Source organism: Camellia sinensis, chromosome 2 (genome assembly GCF_055761805.1).
Source record: "Camellia sinensis isolate YWXY chromosome 2, ASM5576180v1, whole genome shotgun sequence".
In the NCBI taxonomy this organism is placed as follows: Eukaryota; Viridiplantae; Streptophyta; class Magnoliopsida; order Ericales; family Theaceae; genus Camellia; species Camellia sinensis.
In genome coordinates this window covers 101,115,041-101,134,488 of record NC_138962.1, presented here as the reverse complement: position 1 = coordinate 101,134,488, position 19,448 = coordinate 101,115,041, and the positions used below count along the sequence as shown (strand labels likewise).

Here is a 19,448-nt window from a genome sequence, read left to right as displayed (position 1 = left end):
GGGCATGACAACAAACGGAAAAGGAAGCTTATAATCGGCGACCTCTATATCACATCCTCTAACACCCTGTTTCAGAATCAACTCACCACCCAAAGGCGATACCACACAAATAGGAGATGCTAACTGTGCTAACTCCAATTCCAAAACCGATGCAAATGCAGCAGATACAAAAGAATGAGATGCACCCGTGTCTATCAACACACTAGCAACCGAGTTGCAAAACAGAAAAGTACCTCTCACTACTGATGGAGCCGGTACTAAATCCTGCGCGGTAACAGCATACACGCGCCCCGTAGGCCCCTGGTCTACCTGCTCACCTCTCGGAGCAAAAGACGGCTGCACAGACTGGGATGACGAAACTCCTGGATTGGCCCTCGAGGCCTGCACAGACTGAGCTGGCTGAAAACCCTGCGTCTGCCTAGAACCAGACGCTCCCGAAGTGGCACTCAACTGTGGGCAAAACCTCTTCAGGTGCCCAGGTTGCCCACACTGATAACAAGTCAAGGGCTACCCCCTGCCCAAACTCTGACTCTGCGGTCTAGCTGAAGAAGAAGCAGCTTTCTGACCCCCACCCTTCTGCGGGCAAACCGAAACCTTGTGACCCAGCTGGCCACACTTGTAACAAGTGAATTCCCCCTGACTGCCTCTCCCCGAGCCTACACTCGGCACTGGAAAGGTCGATCTAGAGACTGCACCCTGAGACTGCTGAGGGTTATAACCCTTCTGTCTCCTGCCATCACTCTGACTATCCTGGCTCCTCTTGGAGCCCCTCTGTTCTTCCTCATCCTCCTGCATCATAATCTCCATATGAGCAGCAGCATCAACTAGGTGTCTATACTCTCGAATGTAAGACCCACCAACTCTCAACTTGAGGCCCCGCCTCAACTTCCGCTCAAACTCATAGCAACGGCGTTCTTCAGACGCCACCAGTTCCGGTGCAAACCTGGACAGACTGGTAAAAGTAGCCTCAAACTCGGCTACTGACAAGCCCTGCTGTTTAAGCCGGCTAAACTGATCCCTCAGCTTCTCCCTAGCTGCTGCAGACAAAAACCTCTCCTGAAAAGCATTTATAAACGCCTCCCAAGTACTGCCCACACGAGCCTTCTCGTACTTCCACCATTGACCCGCATCTCCCTTCAGTTGGAAGGATGCCAAGGTCACTTTTAGTGCTCCGTCCTCAATGCCAAGCATCTCAAACGTCTTACTCATTTGTTCTAACCACTCATCAGCCTTCAGTGGCTCCTTCGGATCCCCGATAAACTCATCCGGATTAGACCGAAAGAACTCCCTCTTCAAGAAAGAAGGCCCTGTCTCAGCTGCCTGATTCCCAGCTCTAAGAATACCCAAAGCTCCTGCTATCTCTCTGGCCAAGGCACCCATAGCCTGCTGACCTACTGGCTCGGCCACAGTGGCCTGCCCAACTCCCTCCTGCACTGCCGGAATCTCACCCGGTAACGGTACTTCCTGCCTCGCAGGTCTACCACGCCTAGCACCTCTTCCTCATCCTGATATCCTAATAAAGGCAACACAGAACGTTAGCACATTCATAAATGTGCCGAAACTAAGCACTCACGTCCTAATGCATGGACAACTGTAATTCACTCCACATAAGCACATAAACACATAAGCACTTACGAATTTCATTTCCGGATAATGATAGTCCCGATACGTTACTAGAGTTCCGGTTAGAAACAGCATTGATCAAGTGCTTTTCCAACAAGACTCCCAGAAACTCAAGGATCCAATCAACATCCCAGAAATTAAATCCCATACCCACATAATCACATAAGCATGTTGTCAATTAAGCACATAGCATATGATACTACATCTAAGTCTCTATCAAGCGAGACAAACCCATTGTGATACTAATCACTTCCCACGTACCCAAAGTATTCGAACCCGGTACGCACTGATACCAAGTTGTAACGCCCTCAAAATAATAACAATAAACCCATCAGATAAGACATGCATTTACATATAAACTAACCACATTCCTTTATTTCTTAGAGTTCCATTACATAAGTATTACATGTTAACACCATAACAAAATGCCCTACGGGCTTACAGCTTTCCAAGTTAACACTTGGTTACAACAAAAGAGTACTAACTCGTTTACACATTAAGCCCTTGGCTTGAAGTTACATGTAATACATCAAAAGTTAAGCAACAAAGTATGCCCGCCACTAGCCTCCCAGCTATGTCCTTGGAGGTGGCATGCTACCTGCACCTGAAAATGATATTCCCATATAGGGTGAGCCACAGCCCAGTAGAAATACACTAAACCAACCATGAACAATGCCTAAAATATTAGCAATTGATAGATGGCCAACACTGATACAATCACATAAATCATATATTTATTTCAAACGACTTACAAGTCTCAATTACTTTTCTTTTCCCCTTTTTCAACAGATAGGCATATAAGCACTACCCACATGCTCAACAGATATGTATAACAACAATATCCCACATTCACAGATAAGCATATAAGCTGTATCCACACTTCTCTAGACAAGCATATGAGCTATGTCTACGGAGTTCATCCCCTATCTTCTCCCAACACTATCCGGTTTAGAGGTACATCCCCTATCTTCCCCTAAACCGCGGAGTACATCCCCTATCTCCTCCTCTACACATAACGTATATAAACACATTGGTTCTATATACAATCACCCAATACATACAATTAATGTATTCTATCAACCGTCAAGTTCCATGACACATTTCATTGATTAGTTTCAGTTTACCTAATCATCATGCATTGTCTACAACAATCACGACTATCCTCCACCGATAGCCCAAAGCAGTTATTTCCAAACAGAAAATAAATGCACAATGGATATTCAATCAACATTTCATTTCTTCATTCTTCTCAATTAATTATCCCAATTAATTAAACAATGTAATTAGGTCAATTCCCATAATTAACATTTCAACCCTTAGGTCCCATTTTCATCAATGATTCAACAATCATTCCATTTTTCTATGCCAAACATGCATCTAGGTTTATTATGAATAAAACCCCAACTTTTGTAAAATTACACAAAAGCCCCAAACTTTCACAAAATTACCAAACCAAGCCTAACATCTCAAAATACCAAAATTTAAAGACAAAACCCATAGAGAGGAGTAGGATATCCCTACCTTGAAATTTTAGCCCAAAAGGAGATGAAGACTCGAAGATCAACTTGCTCCAAATCCAAACTTTTTCAGATTAAATCGAAGCTCTCAACGCCCTCTATCTTTTTAACAAAGGCCCTAGGCTAGATTCACACCCTAGGGAGATCAAATCTTAGAGAGAGTGCAAGTTTAGAGAGAGAGGGTGTCGGATTTAGGTTTTGCTCAAAGAAAGGGACTGAAAAAGTGATGTTTAAGAAGCTACTGTCCGCTGATATAAAACACGCTCGCTCGAGCGAAGACTTGGTCGCTCGAGCGACCAGACACAAAAAACTCTCGCTCGAGCCAAGAAGTTCTCGATCGAGCGAAGAAAAATCCAGACCGCTCGAGCGAAGGAAGCTCGCTCGAGCCAAGAAAGGCAACTCTCAGGTCCAGAACCAGACACAACACAACTCTCGCTCGAGCGACAACTCCTCGCTCGAGCGAAGGACCAAAAATCTGGGCAGCAACACTAGGCTCCCAAACACAACCAACCTGTAACAAACCTGCCCAACACATCTTATAACTCAATATACAAAGTAAAGAGGATGTAAACTAGATAATAAACAACTACCAACATCCACGGACACATGTCCGGATGACTGTACAACAAGGGTAAACCCGGGATCGCTATAAGAAAACAGGGGGGAAAACTATTAAATTTTGTTTATCTTTTTGACCCTCTGAATCTGTTAATGAGTGTGTTTAAGCCCTCCAAAATGCTTAAAGATAAATAAAAATTGAATGAAACGCAAAAATGATTAAATAAAAGAGGCTAAGGAAATAATGAATTGCTTATCACATTGTATGTGTGTAATGTGTAGGTCACTCGCCAGAAGGGACCACTGCACGACCAAAATCACTGTGAGTAGTAGTAGTGTAACGATATGTTATGACTTATGTATTTTCGATCGTGAATGATAGGCTTAATACAAGTTGTGTTTTTTTTTAAATGATTGAGCATTTGACCACAATGGCATACGAAATGGACCTGAGGTCGTTCTATTTCTGTTATATATGATGGGCCCAAGGCCGTTATGTTTGATATGGATTGCTTATGAATTATGGGCCTAAGGCCGTTCCGTTCTATATGGGAGATAGAGATATGTCGTTGTTCCATCTACTCTATGATAAGAAATGTTTGGACCTGAGGTCGTTCAGAACAGCTATTACCATGTTGTGCTTGAGACTATTCCGTATTATGTTAGGCCCAAGGCCATTCTGTCTTATGTGGGCCCAAGGCCATTCTGGAATGCAATCATGAATGATAAATGTATAAGTTATATGTATATATAGATTTCTCAAGACACATACTCATTCATTTTAACCTCCTTACATTATTATTATTCACTGAGCCTCACTCACTCCGTATTTTTATATATATGTAGGTGATCAACTCAAAGACCAGCCTTAGGTCAGCTTCAGGAGTCATTTTTGATGGACTTGCGTTGATAAGCCTCCGAAATGGAGCCTTTTGTCTTTTGGGGAATTTCTATGATGACAAATGTTTGTTAACTCTTTTGGTGACTTTTGTTTGGACACTTTGTGAGCCTATAACTTTGAGTTGCTGACTCCTTGTATATATCTACATGAATTGTACTTGTATGTATGACCTATGTATGCAAACTTTCAGCATATGACATGATGTCTAAATTTAGGCATATAAGCACTGCTCAATGGACGTTCTGTTATTTTATTTGCTTCCGCTTAGGCCCCGTTATTATAAATTCTCTGTAATCTGTTTGAGGGCGTAGATCATCAGGAGGTTACTGGCCAATCATGATCCAAACTTTTAGGGGGCGAGTTTGGGTTGTGACAATAATGATTGGATAATTTTCATTCTCATTTGTTATTTTATCTTGTATTATTCATAGGTGCTGATGGAAAAATTGCCCTATTCATTTTGAAAAGAGATTTGAATTGTGTGTTTGGTTATGAGTTTTAAAAATAGTTTTTGAATTGAGTTTTGAGTTGCGTGTTTGGTTATGAATTTTGAAATTTTTTTATTAGAATCACAATTCCAAAAGTAAGCCAAACGCAACCTATTTTTCTATAAAATGTTTTCTCTAGAAAATGATCTCCTATGTTTGATTGCAACTTGAAAATAATGTACTAGTGGTTATATTAGCATTGGTGTTGGTTGCAGTGGGGGTGGCGGCGGCTGTGGTGGTGGTGCTAGTGTGGTGGTGGTGGTAAGACTTTAGACCAAAAAATGTTTTACACTTCAGGAAAAAAAATTCACCTTCAATAGTGTAAAGCATTTTTCACTCAAAAATGGGTGTTTTTTTATTGACAATAGAAAACATTTTCCATTTAACTTTCATTTTCTATCTTACTAACATTTTTCCAAAAAACATTTTCGGCCAAAACAAATAGAGCATAAGAGAAGAATTTTTTCTAGGTATAGCAAATATTCTTTCGAAGGGGTGGCTATTGATGCTTGTTTGGTTTCAAGTTTTTGTATCAAGTTTGTTCCCTTGTTTTTACTCACCCTGAGCTCAATTCATGCATAATCAACTGCCATTCTTCTAAAATTCTACTTGTTCTGTAACGCCCTCAAAAATAAACCCATTAAATATATATAACATCGACATGCAATGTTAAAAGGGAAACACTTCATTATAACATTCATCAGAATCTTACTAAATAAAAGCATTACATGTAACATCAAATTAAATGCCCTACAGGCTTACATCTTTCCAAGCCAACACTTGGACACAAAAGTATGAGTTCTAACTCAAATACAAGTAAAGCCCTAGGCTTGAGTGTTTACATGTACTAACAAATAAACAAATAACTGAAATTAGTCTTCAAAATCCAAGTCCTTCCAAGCTAAGTCCTTGGAGGTAGCTTATCACCTGAACCTGAAAATGATGTTCCCATATAGGGTGAGCCACAGCCCAGTAGAAATATACTAAACCAAATATAAGCATTGAATAAAGCAATAGCATTCAATAGATGGTTAACCAAGATAATCAATTACATCATTATTCAGTCTCATGACACTAATGTCTAAGACACGTTTTACTTTCCAACATTATCAATATGACTCAGAACCTGGCCAAACTTACAACAGTGAACTATATATATATCATATTCACATTTTCCAATGTCAGCAAACAAATGAGACTCAGGCTCAAATCAAAACACTTCATACTTCCAGTTTGATACACATTTTAGTGCTGTATCAATAAAAACACTTCAATATAAATAAGCACACATAAAAGTGATGCTAATGGAGTCCATCCCCTATCTCCTCCCAAACAAAATCCGGTTTAGAGGTCCATCCCCTGTCTTCCCCTAAACTGTGGAGTACATCCCCTATCTCCTCCCACACAAAACAATGTATGTAAACACATAACATATACAACACACAATCAATACACATAATGTCTGTATTAATTCAACAGTCAAAATTGATGACTTAATCAATGATTAGTTTCAGTTATCCCTAATCCACATGCAGTGTCTACAACAATCACGACTATCCTCCACCGATAGCCCAAAACAGTTATTTCTAGGCTTGGAAATAAATATATCAACAATTCAATAGGCGATTGATTTAAATTATCCAACTACACCATTTAATCAATAAATTCCCCAATTTCATGAATTTAACCAAATTCCCCAATTCCCTTAAATTAATTATACAAATTAATTAATTAATACAACTAGGGTTTTTCCCAAAATTATCAAAGTAACCCCAACATATCAATATACCAAAACTTAGAACAAAACTTATATAATGGAGTAGGAAATCCCTACCTCGAAGAAAATAACCCGAATGGAGAAGATAGAGATGAATACCCAATTTCCAATGTGCTCCAAATCACCAAATGTTCAGATTAAATGGAAGCCCTCGACTCACTCTAACTTTTTAATAAAAGATCTAAGGTAGAAACTCACTCTAAGTAGATCAAACCTAAGAGAGAAGGTGAGTAGAGGGAGAGAAAAGTCGGACCTAGGGTTTTAGAATCAAAAAGAGGATAAAAAAACTGATTAAAATCCCGCTGCTGCCTATTTAAACTGGACAGGCTCGCTCGAGCGAAGACTTGGTCGCTCGAGCGACCAGACACACGAAAAACTCGCTCGAGGAAAGAAAATCTCGCTCGAGCCAACAATGCAATGCTTCAGGTCTGCAACCCAGCAGCACGCTCGAGCGACAGAATTCTCGCTCGAGCGAGGAACTCGAAAACAAACACCTCTCTCGCTCGAGCGAAGAAGCACTTCCCTTTGGTCTATACTAGACGCAATCGCTCGCTTGAGCGAAGCAAAGCTGGATCGAGCCAGAAGACACATAATACAACCCTCGCTCGAGCAACCAATCCCTGGCTCGAGCGACCAACCCAAAAACTGGACAACAACACTTGGTTTACGAACCCAACCATCCTGAAACAAACCTGCCCAACACATCCTATAACTCCAAATGAGAAAATAAAGGACGACAACAACAATTACACAATGACAGAATAAACGGAACCTAAGTCTGGATACAATAATCAAATGGGAAAAGACCGAGGTCGCTATATGTTCCCACATTAATTCATCCATGTTTAAGTAAATAATAGAATCCTTGCACTTTTGTTCTACAAGTACCTGAATGGAAGGAAAAATTTTACTTCTGCACCATGTTTCAATTATATTTCGAGTTTGCATTTTTGTTAGGACCTTAAGAGAATCTTTATTTTACTGTTGTGCATTTAACATGCATTCCATCTCATTCTGGAAAAAAAAAATGCATGTACAAGCTTTGAAGTAAATGTAGTTTTTTAAAGTCTATTGAAAAAGTATAGCATCTTTTTTGATACTCTTCATGATAGTAACTCACTCAAACATAATTCTTCTATTGTTACCAACATTGTAATTTTTAGTTGTTTCAGGTTCTAGCTTTCGTAAATTTGAAATTTACTGATGACAAGCTTATGCATAAATTTTGAGTTTCAGATTTTATGGTCTTGCTTAGAATGAATAGCTGGCAGATTGAAGAATTTTATTATCCTTAAAAGACAACAATGCTTCTCTCCCAAACCGTATAAGTGACAATCTCTAAAGATGTGGAGCTCATCAATCATCCAAAATCTTAGTCACTATGTTCATAGTCTTCCATTGTCACGCCCTCAAAATAAACCCACTATCTATATATCATCGATATGCAATATTTAAAGAAAACAATTCATTCATCAGAGTATTACTAAATAAAAACATTACATGTAACATCAAATTAAATGCCCTACGGGCTAACATCTTTCCAAGCCAACACTTGGACACAAAAATATGAGTTCTAACTCAAATACACGTAAAGCCCTGGCTTGAATGTTTACATGTACTAACAAATAAAAACATTTAATTAAAGATAGTCTTCAAATCCAAAAGCCACATCCTCCCAAGCTAAGTCCTTGGAGGTAGCTTATCACCTGTACCTGAAAATGATGTTCCCATAAAGGGTGAGCCACAGCCCAGTAGAAAAATACTAAACCAACTATAAGCATTGAATAAAGCTATAGCATTCAATAGATGGTTAACCAAGATAATCAATTATAACTTAATACAGTCTCATGACACTAATGTCTATGACATGTTTCAATTCCCATTATTATCAAAATGGCTCAGAACCTGGCCAAACTTACAACAGTGAACTATATATCATATTCACATTACTTCCAATATCAACAACACATATGAGACTCAGGCTCATATCAAAACGCTTCATACTTCCCGTTTGATACACATTTTAGTGCTGTATCAATAACATGTAAAAACACTTCAATATAATAAGAACATATAATAGTGATGCTAATGGAGTCCATCCCCTATCTCCTCCCAAACAAAATCCGATTTAGAGGTCCATCCCCTATCTTCCCCTAAACCGTGGGGTACATCCCCTATCTCCTCCCAAACAATATGCATATGCAATGCTCAATCAATACATGTATTCTCTATATTAATTCAATAGTCTACATTTATGACTTAAACAAATTGATTAGTTTCAATTTTCCCTAATCCACATGCGATGTCTACAACAAACACGACAATCCTCCACCGATAGCCCAAAACAATTATTTCTAGACTGGAAATAAATATATCAACAATTCAATAGGCGAGTGATTTAAATTATCCAACTACACCATTTAATCAATGAATTCCTCAATTTTCATGAATTTAACCAAATTCCCCAATTTCCTTAAATTAATTATACAAATTAATTTATTAATACAACTAGGGTTTTTCCCAAAATTACCAAAGTACTCCCAACATATCAAAATACCAAAACTTAGAACAAAACTTATAGGATGGAGTAGGAAATCCCTACCTCGAAGAAATAGCCCAAAAAGAGAAGATGGAGATGAAGACCCAAACTCCAAAGTGCTCCAAACCACCAACAATTCAGATTAAAACGAAGCCCTCGACTCACACACTCTTTTTAATGAAGGATCTAGGGTAGAAATACACCCTAAGTAGATCAAATCTAAGAGAGAAGGTGAGCAGGGTGAGAGAGAAGTCGGACCTTAGGGTTTGGAATCAAATGAGGATAAAAAAAAACTGATTAAAAACCCGCTGCTGCGTCTTTAAACTGGACAGGTTCGCTCGAGCGAAGACTTGGTCGCTCGAGCGACCAGACACAAGAAATCCTCGCTTGAGCGAAGAAAATCTCGATCGAGCCAATAATGCAATGCTTCAGGTCTATACTAGACGCAATCGCTCGCTCAAGTGAAGAAAATCTGGCTCGAGCCACCAGACACAAAATACAACCCTCGCTCGAGCGGCCAAGTACTCGCTCGAGCGACCAACCCAAAAACTAGACAGCAACACTTGGTTTCCGAACCCAACCAACCTGAAACAAACCTGCCCAACACAACCTATAACTCCAAATGAGAAAATAAAGAACGACAACAACAATTATACAATGACAGAATCTACGGAACCTAAGTCCAGATACAATAATCAAATGGGAAAAGACCGGGGTCGCTATATCCATGCTCACCTATGGATGACAATCAAAATCTACTCCGTAGATTCTAATGGTTCACTTTTACTTTAGGAATACATTAGTTCTCTAATTCATCCTTGTCACTAACTCAAGCAAAAATATTTTTTTCCCAGGTTCTTCATTCACAATCCGAGTTAGACGGTGCCTTTTCCCTTCATCGTTCATTTTTCCTATATTGCTGCTTCGATTCCAGATAAGACAAAATTTCCTTTGTCTTTAATTTCATTATGTTATCTATTTGTAGTCCATACCATGGCTTCCAGTTTCACTTCAATAGAATTAGAATTATGTATTCCACTTATGCAATTTTTTGGACTTAGGTGGGACCTGAAAATTTGGTGTGTCCCATTTATGTAGAACATATAGCAGTGTCAAAGACAGCATAATGTATAATATCCATGGCAGCATGGAATATATTTTGGGAAAATTAATCTATTACATCAACAATTGAAATGTTGACACATGATGTATTAGCTAGCTGCATAATGTTTCCAGTGGCTATAAAATAAATGGTTCAGTAATTTGTATTAGTTCGAATTATTTGTTCTTTTTTGAAATTTCCAAGACGAGAGCTAATGAGTGGTTCCATTTCACTTGGAATGTTGACATTGTTTTTCATCTAGTTTATGAGTACGTTCGCACCTACTCCACCAAATACAAACACACCCCCACGAGCATCGACAATATTTTTAACTCTAAAGAGGACAACTTCCTCAGTCTGTTACAAACCTGCATTTTCAGCTTGTAAAACTGTGCTTTTCTGTATTTTTTCAACGTTTGTTGAAAATTTAAATAGAAAAATGTACTGACTATTGTCTTTACCTTTTTGTTCTAATGGCTTTGTTGTTGTGGAAACAAACTTTAGGGTGTATGCATGCTCATCATCTAAACTGCATTGTGAGCTTTTACGCCTCTTTTCAAGATATGCCCGAAATTTTCTTGATAAGTACTTTGGATGCTCTATTCTAAAATAAGGCTTTATCCAGTAATGTAGAAAACTCTCAGAGGTGATAAAAGGTTAAAAAACATAAGGAAAAAAAATGATAAAGAAGTAAGAGATATTTTAAGATAATTGAGAAGAAGTCCTTTCCATAATTGAGAAAACCTCCCTCCAGCACACTCTTAAGCAAGACTTTTAATCATTTAAATTTCCAAACCTTGCAAAAAATCAATTTGTTTTAAGCCTTTCTCCTTGCATGCTATTCTACATTTGACAGTTAGTAAGCCATCTAGTCTGGTTGAAATCCATGTGGGCAATCCATAGTTAATTTACCACTCCAAAAATGGCAATCTGGAAGAATCAATCATTTCATCTTTTACTTGATAGAGTAGCTAAGACTTTACAATAATAGTTAATAAAATGATGAAGTTTGGTCCATTTTCCTTCACGTGGTTTGGTTGCTAGTTTCAATTTATTTGTTATTAAGCAAATTCGCTTGCCTTCTCATCTCTTCTACAATTGTGTGCGTGTATATTACTTTGAACCTCTTATCAACTTATGGTTTTGTTTCCTTATCTTGCAGGTAGCTTTTGAGGATGCTTGAGACTCTCCACAACAATATTGAGGTTTGTTATGGGAAAACTTTTAAATTTTATTTTTAAAAAAAAAAATGGTAGTGCAGGCTGAAATACCCATGCACATATGAGAGTTCCCTTGTCGTCAAAGGCAATAGATTCTGTGTGCAATTTGCAAGAAAGGATTTGAAGTGATTTGAATGTCTGGTGTGTGATTATTTGGAAAGTTAGACGGATTCCATGTTGATGCTAAAGTTTATTCCCTTATTAATGAAAGTACTGATATTTGAAATGCAATGAAGCTCTCACCACATAGTGCTTTTTGGATTTTGAAGCTGAGTTTATATGTAAAATCCCTTTTTCCCCAAGGGTTGCTGATGACAAGCTGGTTTGGCACTTTACTAAAAATGGCATTATTTTTTCTATTAATCGACATATCATTTGGAGGTGGATTTGCAAAGAAGAGAAACATGGGTCAGTTCTTCGGATGGGGTGAGTTTTGAAAGGGCATTTTGGCAGAAGATTTGGCTACTGAAAGTTCTGAATAAAGTGAAAATCTTTGGATGGAAAATCTGTTCGAATATCCTTCATGTTTAGTGAAACTTGAGTAGGTGCAAAGTAATTCAATTTGATGACTGTTATTGTATATTAGTGCTGTTTTTGGTGGTTTGAATTAGCTTACAATGTGATTGACAATGTTACATTGTAGTCATTCACTTCCACACCCAACACAATTTGTGGATCAATGTAGTTCTAGGCCCTTTTTAAGTCTCTTGACACAACACATCTTCATTTGTAGCTCTGCTTAGGTAGCTGATTTATTAGAATTTAACTTTCTTCTAGTCTGTGCCACAGGGGCCTAATTGAATGTTCACATGGTATTTACTTTTCAAAAGCATTCTTGAGAGAGAGTATGTTTTGTAGAAGCACAATTACTTGAACAAAGTTCTGATCCTGTATTCAATTTAGTTGATGTTCTAAGACAAAATGCTAGTTTGGCACATGGAACATGATACCTGCCCAAAAAAAATAAAAAATAAAAAATAAAAAATAAAAAATAAAAAATTCTATGAGTCGAGTATAAAATTGTCTAAAGGAAAAGATGAAATACGTATATGTGGACATACATAATATATCTATACCACATATATATGTGTGTGTGTGTATTCAAAGCCTTAATCTCATTTATCTATTCTAATTTCTTCCCATTATTGTCATAATGGCTGATAGTATTATTTCTCATTCTATGGCTGTCAACTTAATCTTATTCTAGCATTGTAGTTGTGGAATGATTCTTTTGCAACAAATGAATTAACATAATGTTGAAGGGCCTCCTGTTTTTTTATGGTTATATGAAGAGTTAAAACACATGGATCTAATTTAGTTTCTCTTTTGCTTCTAATGACTCTCAAACTGAAGTTAGAGTAGTGTTTTTTGTTCATTTTTCTGAGTACAAACTCAAGTCTTTTAATTTTAAATTCATTCTCAATACTCAGAGAACCTGATACTCATTGAATTTTGAAAAATCTCCTTGATTTATCCATGCTTCATCCAAAAATTCAAGAATTTGAAAAGTTTTCTCAATATAATTTCGAGCATTTAAAGTGATAACTGAACACGTTAGGACAATGATATTTAAAAACTTGAACCCATTGGGTACTATTAACTAATACTCTATCTAACTTGCTGGTTTTTTTCTTTTTTTTTTTTTTTAGGTACATCAGAAATAAAATAGAAAAACAAAGGCCTAAGCCATTTCCCTAGCTCTACCTACGATATCGGCAACAAGTAGACTCCGGATCTTAGCCAGTGGCTTATTCACTACTAGGATAGCTTCTAGTTGTTCAGCTCCAAGTTTTGCGAGTGCATCTGCACACAGATTTCCCTCTTTGAATACATGCTGCATAGTACATTCACAGCCTCTCATGATAATCTTGGCATCTTCTAGGAGACCTTTGTACGGCGAGTTTGCCTCTGTTTCCTCCTCCAACAGCTTCACAGTTTGCATAGCATCCGTCTCAATTATGATTTTGTGCCATCCCCTTTGTAGCAGAACTGTTAGACCTTTATAGATAGCCCAAAGTTCATTTTCTAGACTTGTACCATGAGGTATTCTACCATAGTAACCACACAACCATGTTCCCGCTTCATCTCTAAATAATCCTCCAAAGCCACCATCACCTCCTAGCTTCCTGTAGCCATACGTGTTCAATTTAATCCTACCTGCGGGGGGGAGAAACAACTTAATCATATTAAAAGCTGGTCTAGCATTAACAATGGCCATGTTGAAGGCTTGGTTAATCTCTTTGGCATAGCTCAAAATAAGTTTTACACTCTCTTAGCTAATAGTCATAGTTTGTTGAAATTTTTTTTGATTTTTGTTTTTTCGTATTTGCCAAAGACAGACAACAAAAATAGTATACCAAGTGGTTTGATCATTAAAATGATTTTTATTTCTGGAATTGGAGATTAGCCAATCCAGCCAAGGTTTTTGAATCATGGCAGTATACCAAGGCCTACCAAACATAGCTAACCAAACATCTTTAGCTTTGTAGCAAGTTCGAAACAGATGGTTCATGTCTTCCACCTCATTACAGCTGGGACAGCTAGGGTCTGAAGACAGACCCCTTTTCACTCAGAATGCTTTTAAGTTTTTGTGGCAGCCATAATTTCCACATCCAACTCCAGCCCTCCTCCAGTCCTAAGTTACCAGAAATGATCTTGTAGGCACTAGAAGTAGAGAACTTTCCATCACCTTGACCTTTCCAAATAGGTGAATCAACATTAGCATTAAGAGGAGGTAAATTAAGGATAAGTGATGAAACACAAGGTGGAAGTTCATTAACTTTCATCACATCCCAATCTCCTTGCTCATTAACAAGACTGTGAACAGAAACATTCTCAGTACCAACAAATTGATTTTGCAAAGTCTGAGGAACAAACTCTACAAATGGCTTGTCACCACACCACCAGTCACTCCACAAATCCACATTCTTACCATTACCAATCTCCCATTTCACACCTTTCCTCAAGGTGTTTCTGGTTTTCAAAATGCCCCTCCACACATGAGAAGCAGGCCTACTTCTAGGATAACCATTCAAGTTTGTTGTCTTAAGATATTTATTCTTAAGGACATCTTTCCACAAGGAACCTTCTTCACAAACCAGTTTCCAACTCAACTTAGTAAGTAGAGCAAGTTTTGATTTCTAGTTTTCCTAATCCCAAGTCCACCCAGTTTTTTCATTTGGCAAACCTATTCCTATTTGACTAAATGCATTTTCCTTTTTTCTAGAGTGTCACCCCACAGAAAATTCCTGTTAAGTCTGTCAATGTCATTACACACTTTAATGGACACATCCATAGTCTACATTGTGTATGCAGGCAATGCAAAACTAACAGATTGAATGAGTCTTTTTTTCTTGTTTTTTAGTCCAAGTGAACCAAACTTTGGCATTAAGGTCTTCCATAAGTAGTTCAACAAGGCAACCATTGAACTCATGTATTGTAGCTCATCAAGATTGCTAGTTCTAGTGTTTCACTTTGAAACTTTTAAGGCTGTGTTTAGATTAAGAATTTGGGGATTATAGAGAGGGAGAAAAATAGATAGGGAAGTGAAAAAATTTAGACTGTGTTAGGTGTGAGTTTCAAATCTAGCTTCCACCCTCATATTTGAATGCTATGTTTGGTTTGAGTTTTCAAATTATGATTCCAAATCAATTTCAAAACACATTTTGAAAACATGTTTGGTAAACTAGACAATTTTTGAATTTTTGGTCTACCCGGTAGTCTGACCACTTGACCGGAACAATACTCCTTTTTTTTTTTTTCTTTTTTTTTACAATTGCCAATCGCCACCTGTTATTTGGAAATATATATATATATATTTGTTTTTTATATTTTTTAAATATACAAATTGTTTTTTTAGACAAAAATGACAAATTATTTTTTTGAATTATTGAATTTTAAAAAGAGTTTGGTTATGAGTTATAAATTTTTGAATTAAGTTTTGAAAACTGTTTTCAAAACTCATAACCAAACAACTTTTCTCATTTCATATGTCACATCAAAAATTCAAAACTCAATTCAACACTCTTTTCAAAACTCATAACCAAACAAATTTTCTATTCTCAAATCATAACTCCAAAACTCATAAACTCAAAATACAACTCTATTCTCAAATCATAATTCTAAAACTCTGCCAAACGCTACCTTACCTTCTATTTCATACATTTTTTCCCTTCTTTTTTTTCTTCCCTTCCACAAATCCCCCGTAAATCCTTGATCCAAACGCACACTAAGAATATCCTCATCCCAAGTGAGGCACGAATCATGTCATGTCGTGTCGTGTCATCATGGGTCCGTGTCCAAAACACCCAACACTAACATGATCCATTTAATTAAACGTGTCAAATATCATGGCACTAACCTAACCTACTTGTGATCATATCAATCTGAACGTGACACGACTAACATGGTTAGCATTAGAATTTATTTTAGATTATAAACAGATTGTGCAACCTAAATCAATCAAACTTGTTTCAAATCACATATAAGGGTAACTTATATAAATATTAACACCCACAACATAATATATAGAAGAAAATATATTAAAGTTTGAATAACTTAAAGTAATTGCACTTATATGGAGATGCAAGTCGGAGCAATGTGAGAGGTGTATCCCGTGCCACATATTCCACATGCAGCTCCTCTTGTGTCACTTTCATTGATTTTGTATGTTCGTAAGGTGAGTGTGGGGGGAGCCATCGTATTTGTCTTGAGTTCTGCGGTTTATGCTTTTGTTGTTGCTGCAAATGAGATTTTGAGGAAACATGCTTGGAGGTTGAAATTGGATGTTGTTACATTGTTGCTTCCTATCAAAGGAAGTGTGTTTTCTCAAGGGAACCAGGTGGATGACTTTATCTATAGTACTTTGCTTGACATGGGCACAAAAAGTGCTACAATCATATCCCATAGTGCATTGCCTCAGTAGATGTGGGCGTCAAATGTTGCAATATATTCAAATCAATCAACTAAGGTGTCTGATAATGAGAGTCCTGTGTGGGGCTGGACGAATGATGGCATAGAAACTGAGCACTCGTCATTCTCCTATTCTAAACTATGTTCGATAATGGAGTTGCCTTTAACAGTGCCACGCCGGTTGACAATTCCTCTAGTTGAGGAGGAATCTTGATCAAAAGTCTCTACGTTGTAGGCAGTGCTTCACTTGCTCCCATTCTTTTGGCATTTCTCTAGAGTACTCAAGACTGTGGGTTCTGAAAGCAGAAAGGTTGCTTATATGTTGGTGTTTCCATTGGTTGTGCACTCGGTGTTCTTGCATTTTGGTACACTAGATCACATCATCCACCTCAAAATTTTTTACTTCCATTGGTTTTGGATGGATTTTTGATGAGTATCGTTTGGTTCTACATGATTGCAAATGAGCTTGTTGCTCTGTTGGTAGGATTGGGTGTAATTCTAGGGGTTAATCCATCAATCCTTGGATTAAATTTATTGGCATGGGGCAACTTGATGGGTGATTTAGTGTCAAATGTTGCACTGCCAATCAATGGTGGGGATGGTGTGTAGATCACCTTGTTTGGATGCTATGCAAGTCTGATGTTCAACTCACTTATTGGTTTGGGGATGTCTCAATGCTGCTTGAATCCTAGTCAGAGAAACCTGGCTTGTACATTGTTCCACAAGACAAAAGCCTCTTCTATACTATGGGATTTCTCATCTCAGGACCTATTTGGCCACTTGTTTCACCAAGGAATGATATGCGTCCTACTAGGAGGCTTGGAGTCGGCAGCATTGTCCTCTACTTGATATTTCTCTCTGTTAGGGTAATCAGTGCCTCGGGAATCATATCATTGGCTGGTCTAAGTTTACATTTGATGTAGCGAATATTAAGGAAGAGTAGGTTAACTACAAAGATTTTTGAAGATGATGATGTGTATTTTGTGTTATCTATTATTGTCATCTTGAAGCTATTTCTCACGAAGGACTAGGAGAAGAAAAAAACAACCCATGATCATGATCAGTTATTGTACTTGCAAGTTGGAAATGAGTAATCAATTGTTGTACAATTAAATTCACTACAAGAAAAAAGGGATATGGCAATGCTTTTGTATGCTTTATTCTGATTTATGATTGCTTGTTTTGTACAAAGATAAGATGATATATTTTGAATTTACCATCCTCTACTTTTATGTTGTGATTTCCCTATTTCAGTATAACTTGAAAATCAAACCAAACATGAGATTTGAAAATCAAATTTGAACACTAGAGGTAAGTAGTATTCTGTTAAAATTCTATTGGTTTCACTGAAATTGCAAGTGCAATCTTTCTCAACATAATTTGAAAATCAAACCAAACATGAAATTTGAAAATCAAATTTGAACACTAAAGGTAAGTAGTGTTCTGTTAAAATTCTGTTGGTTTCACTGAAGTTGCAAGTGCAATCTTTCTTTGCTTTCAAGATTTTTGTAGGTTAATTATTGACTTCATTTTCATATCAGACAATGCTTATGTTAGAGAACATATTCTTCTCATTTGGAAATTGGCTTGGTTGCTTAATTATTATGGGGGGGGGGAATTTGGGGTGGTTAAAATTGGTTGGATTTTTGTTTATTAGGTAAGTAATCGTTTTTGTATTATTGACGAAATATGTATATGTATCTGTTTGTGACTAATTAGTCACTGTTATTTGTATAGTGTAGGCAACTGCATTTTCTATTAGGTGCAAAATCAAACTTCAAATTATAGTAGTGTCTTTTGGCTTCTATTGCTAGTAAGTGTTATTCTGTTTTATCATAGTAGTGTTCATGTTTATTTGTATTATTTTCAAGGCTTGCTTGCTCACTTTGATCTTCTCTCTCTTTACTCAAAATTTTGCATGAAATTTCTGATTTGAATATATATATATATATATATATATGTAGTGATGAAGTTAATATTCCATATCTGAGAATATATTGTAGATATGAAGGGGCATGAGTTTTAGAGTGGCCCTATAGCGACCCCGGTCTTTTCCCATTTGATTATTGTATCCGGACTTAGGTTCCGTAGATTCTGTCATTGTATAATTGTTGTTGTTGTCCCTTATTTTCTCATTTGGACTTATAGGATGTGTTGGGTAGGTTTGTTTCAGGTTGGTTGGGTTTAGAAACCAAGTGTTGCTGTCCAGAATTTTGGATCTTCGCTCGAGCGAGGAGTTTGTCGCTCGAGCGAGCTGTTTTTTTTTGTTCTTCGCTCGAGCCGGGGTTTGGTAGCTCGAGCGAGAGTTTGCGTCTGATTTGGACCTGTAGCTTTGCATTCTTGGCTCGAGCGAGCTTTTCTTCGCTCGAGCGAGTTAGTTCGTTCTTCGCTCGAGCGATAGTTCCTTCGCTCGAGCGTGTGTCTGGTTACAGACATGAGGGTTTGAGTTCTTCGCTCGATCGAGTTTTCTTTCGCTCGAGCGAGCTTTTGTGTTGTTGGCTCGAGCAAGGCTTCCTTGGCTCGAGCGTAGCTTCTCTGTGTCTGGTCGCTCGAGCGACCAAGTCTTCGCTCGAGCGAGCCTGTCCAGTTTATATACACAGCAGCGGGTTTTGATCAGTCTTTTTCATCTTCTTTTGATTCCAAACCCTAGGTCCGACTTCTCTCTCTCCCTACTCACCTTCTTTCTTAGGTTTGATCTATTCAGAGGGTGTTTCTACCCTAGTTGCTTTATTAAAATTATAGAGGGAGTCGAGGGCTTTCATTTAATCTGAACATTTGGCGATTTGGAGCACATTGGTATTTGGGCACTCAT

At 37.6% G+C, this 19,448-nt stretch overlaps 1 pseudogene; it reads left to right on the top strand.

Annotated features, from left to right (window-relative positions):
* The first annotated feature begins 16,011 nt into the window (after nt 1–16,011).
* Nucleotides 16,012–17,559, top strand: LOC145816273 (cation/calcium exchanger 4 pseudogene; annotated as a pseudogene).
* The last annotated feature ends 1,889 nt before the right edge of the window (nt 17,560–19,448 follow it).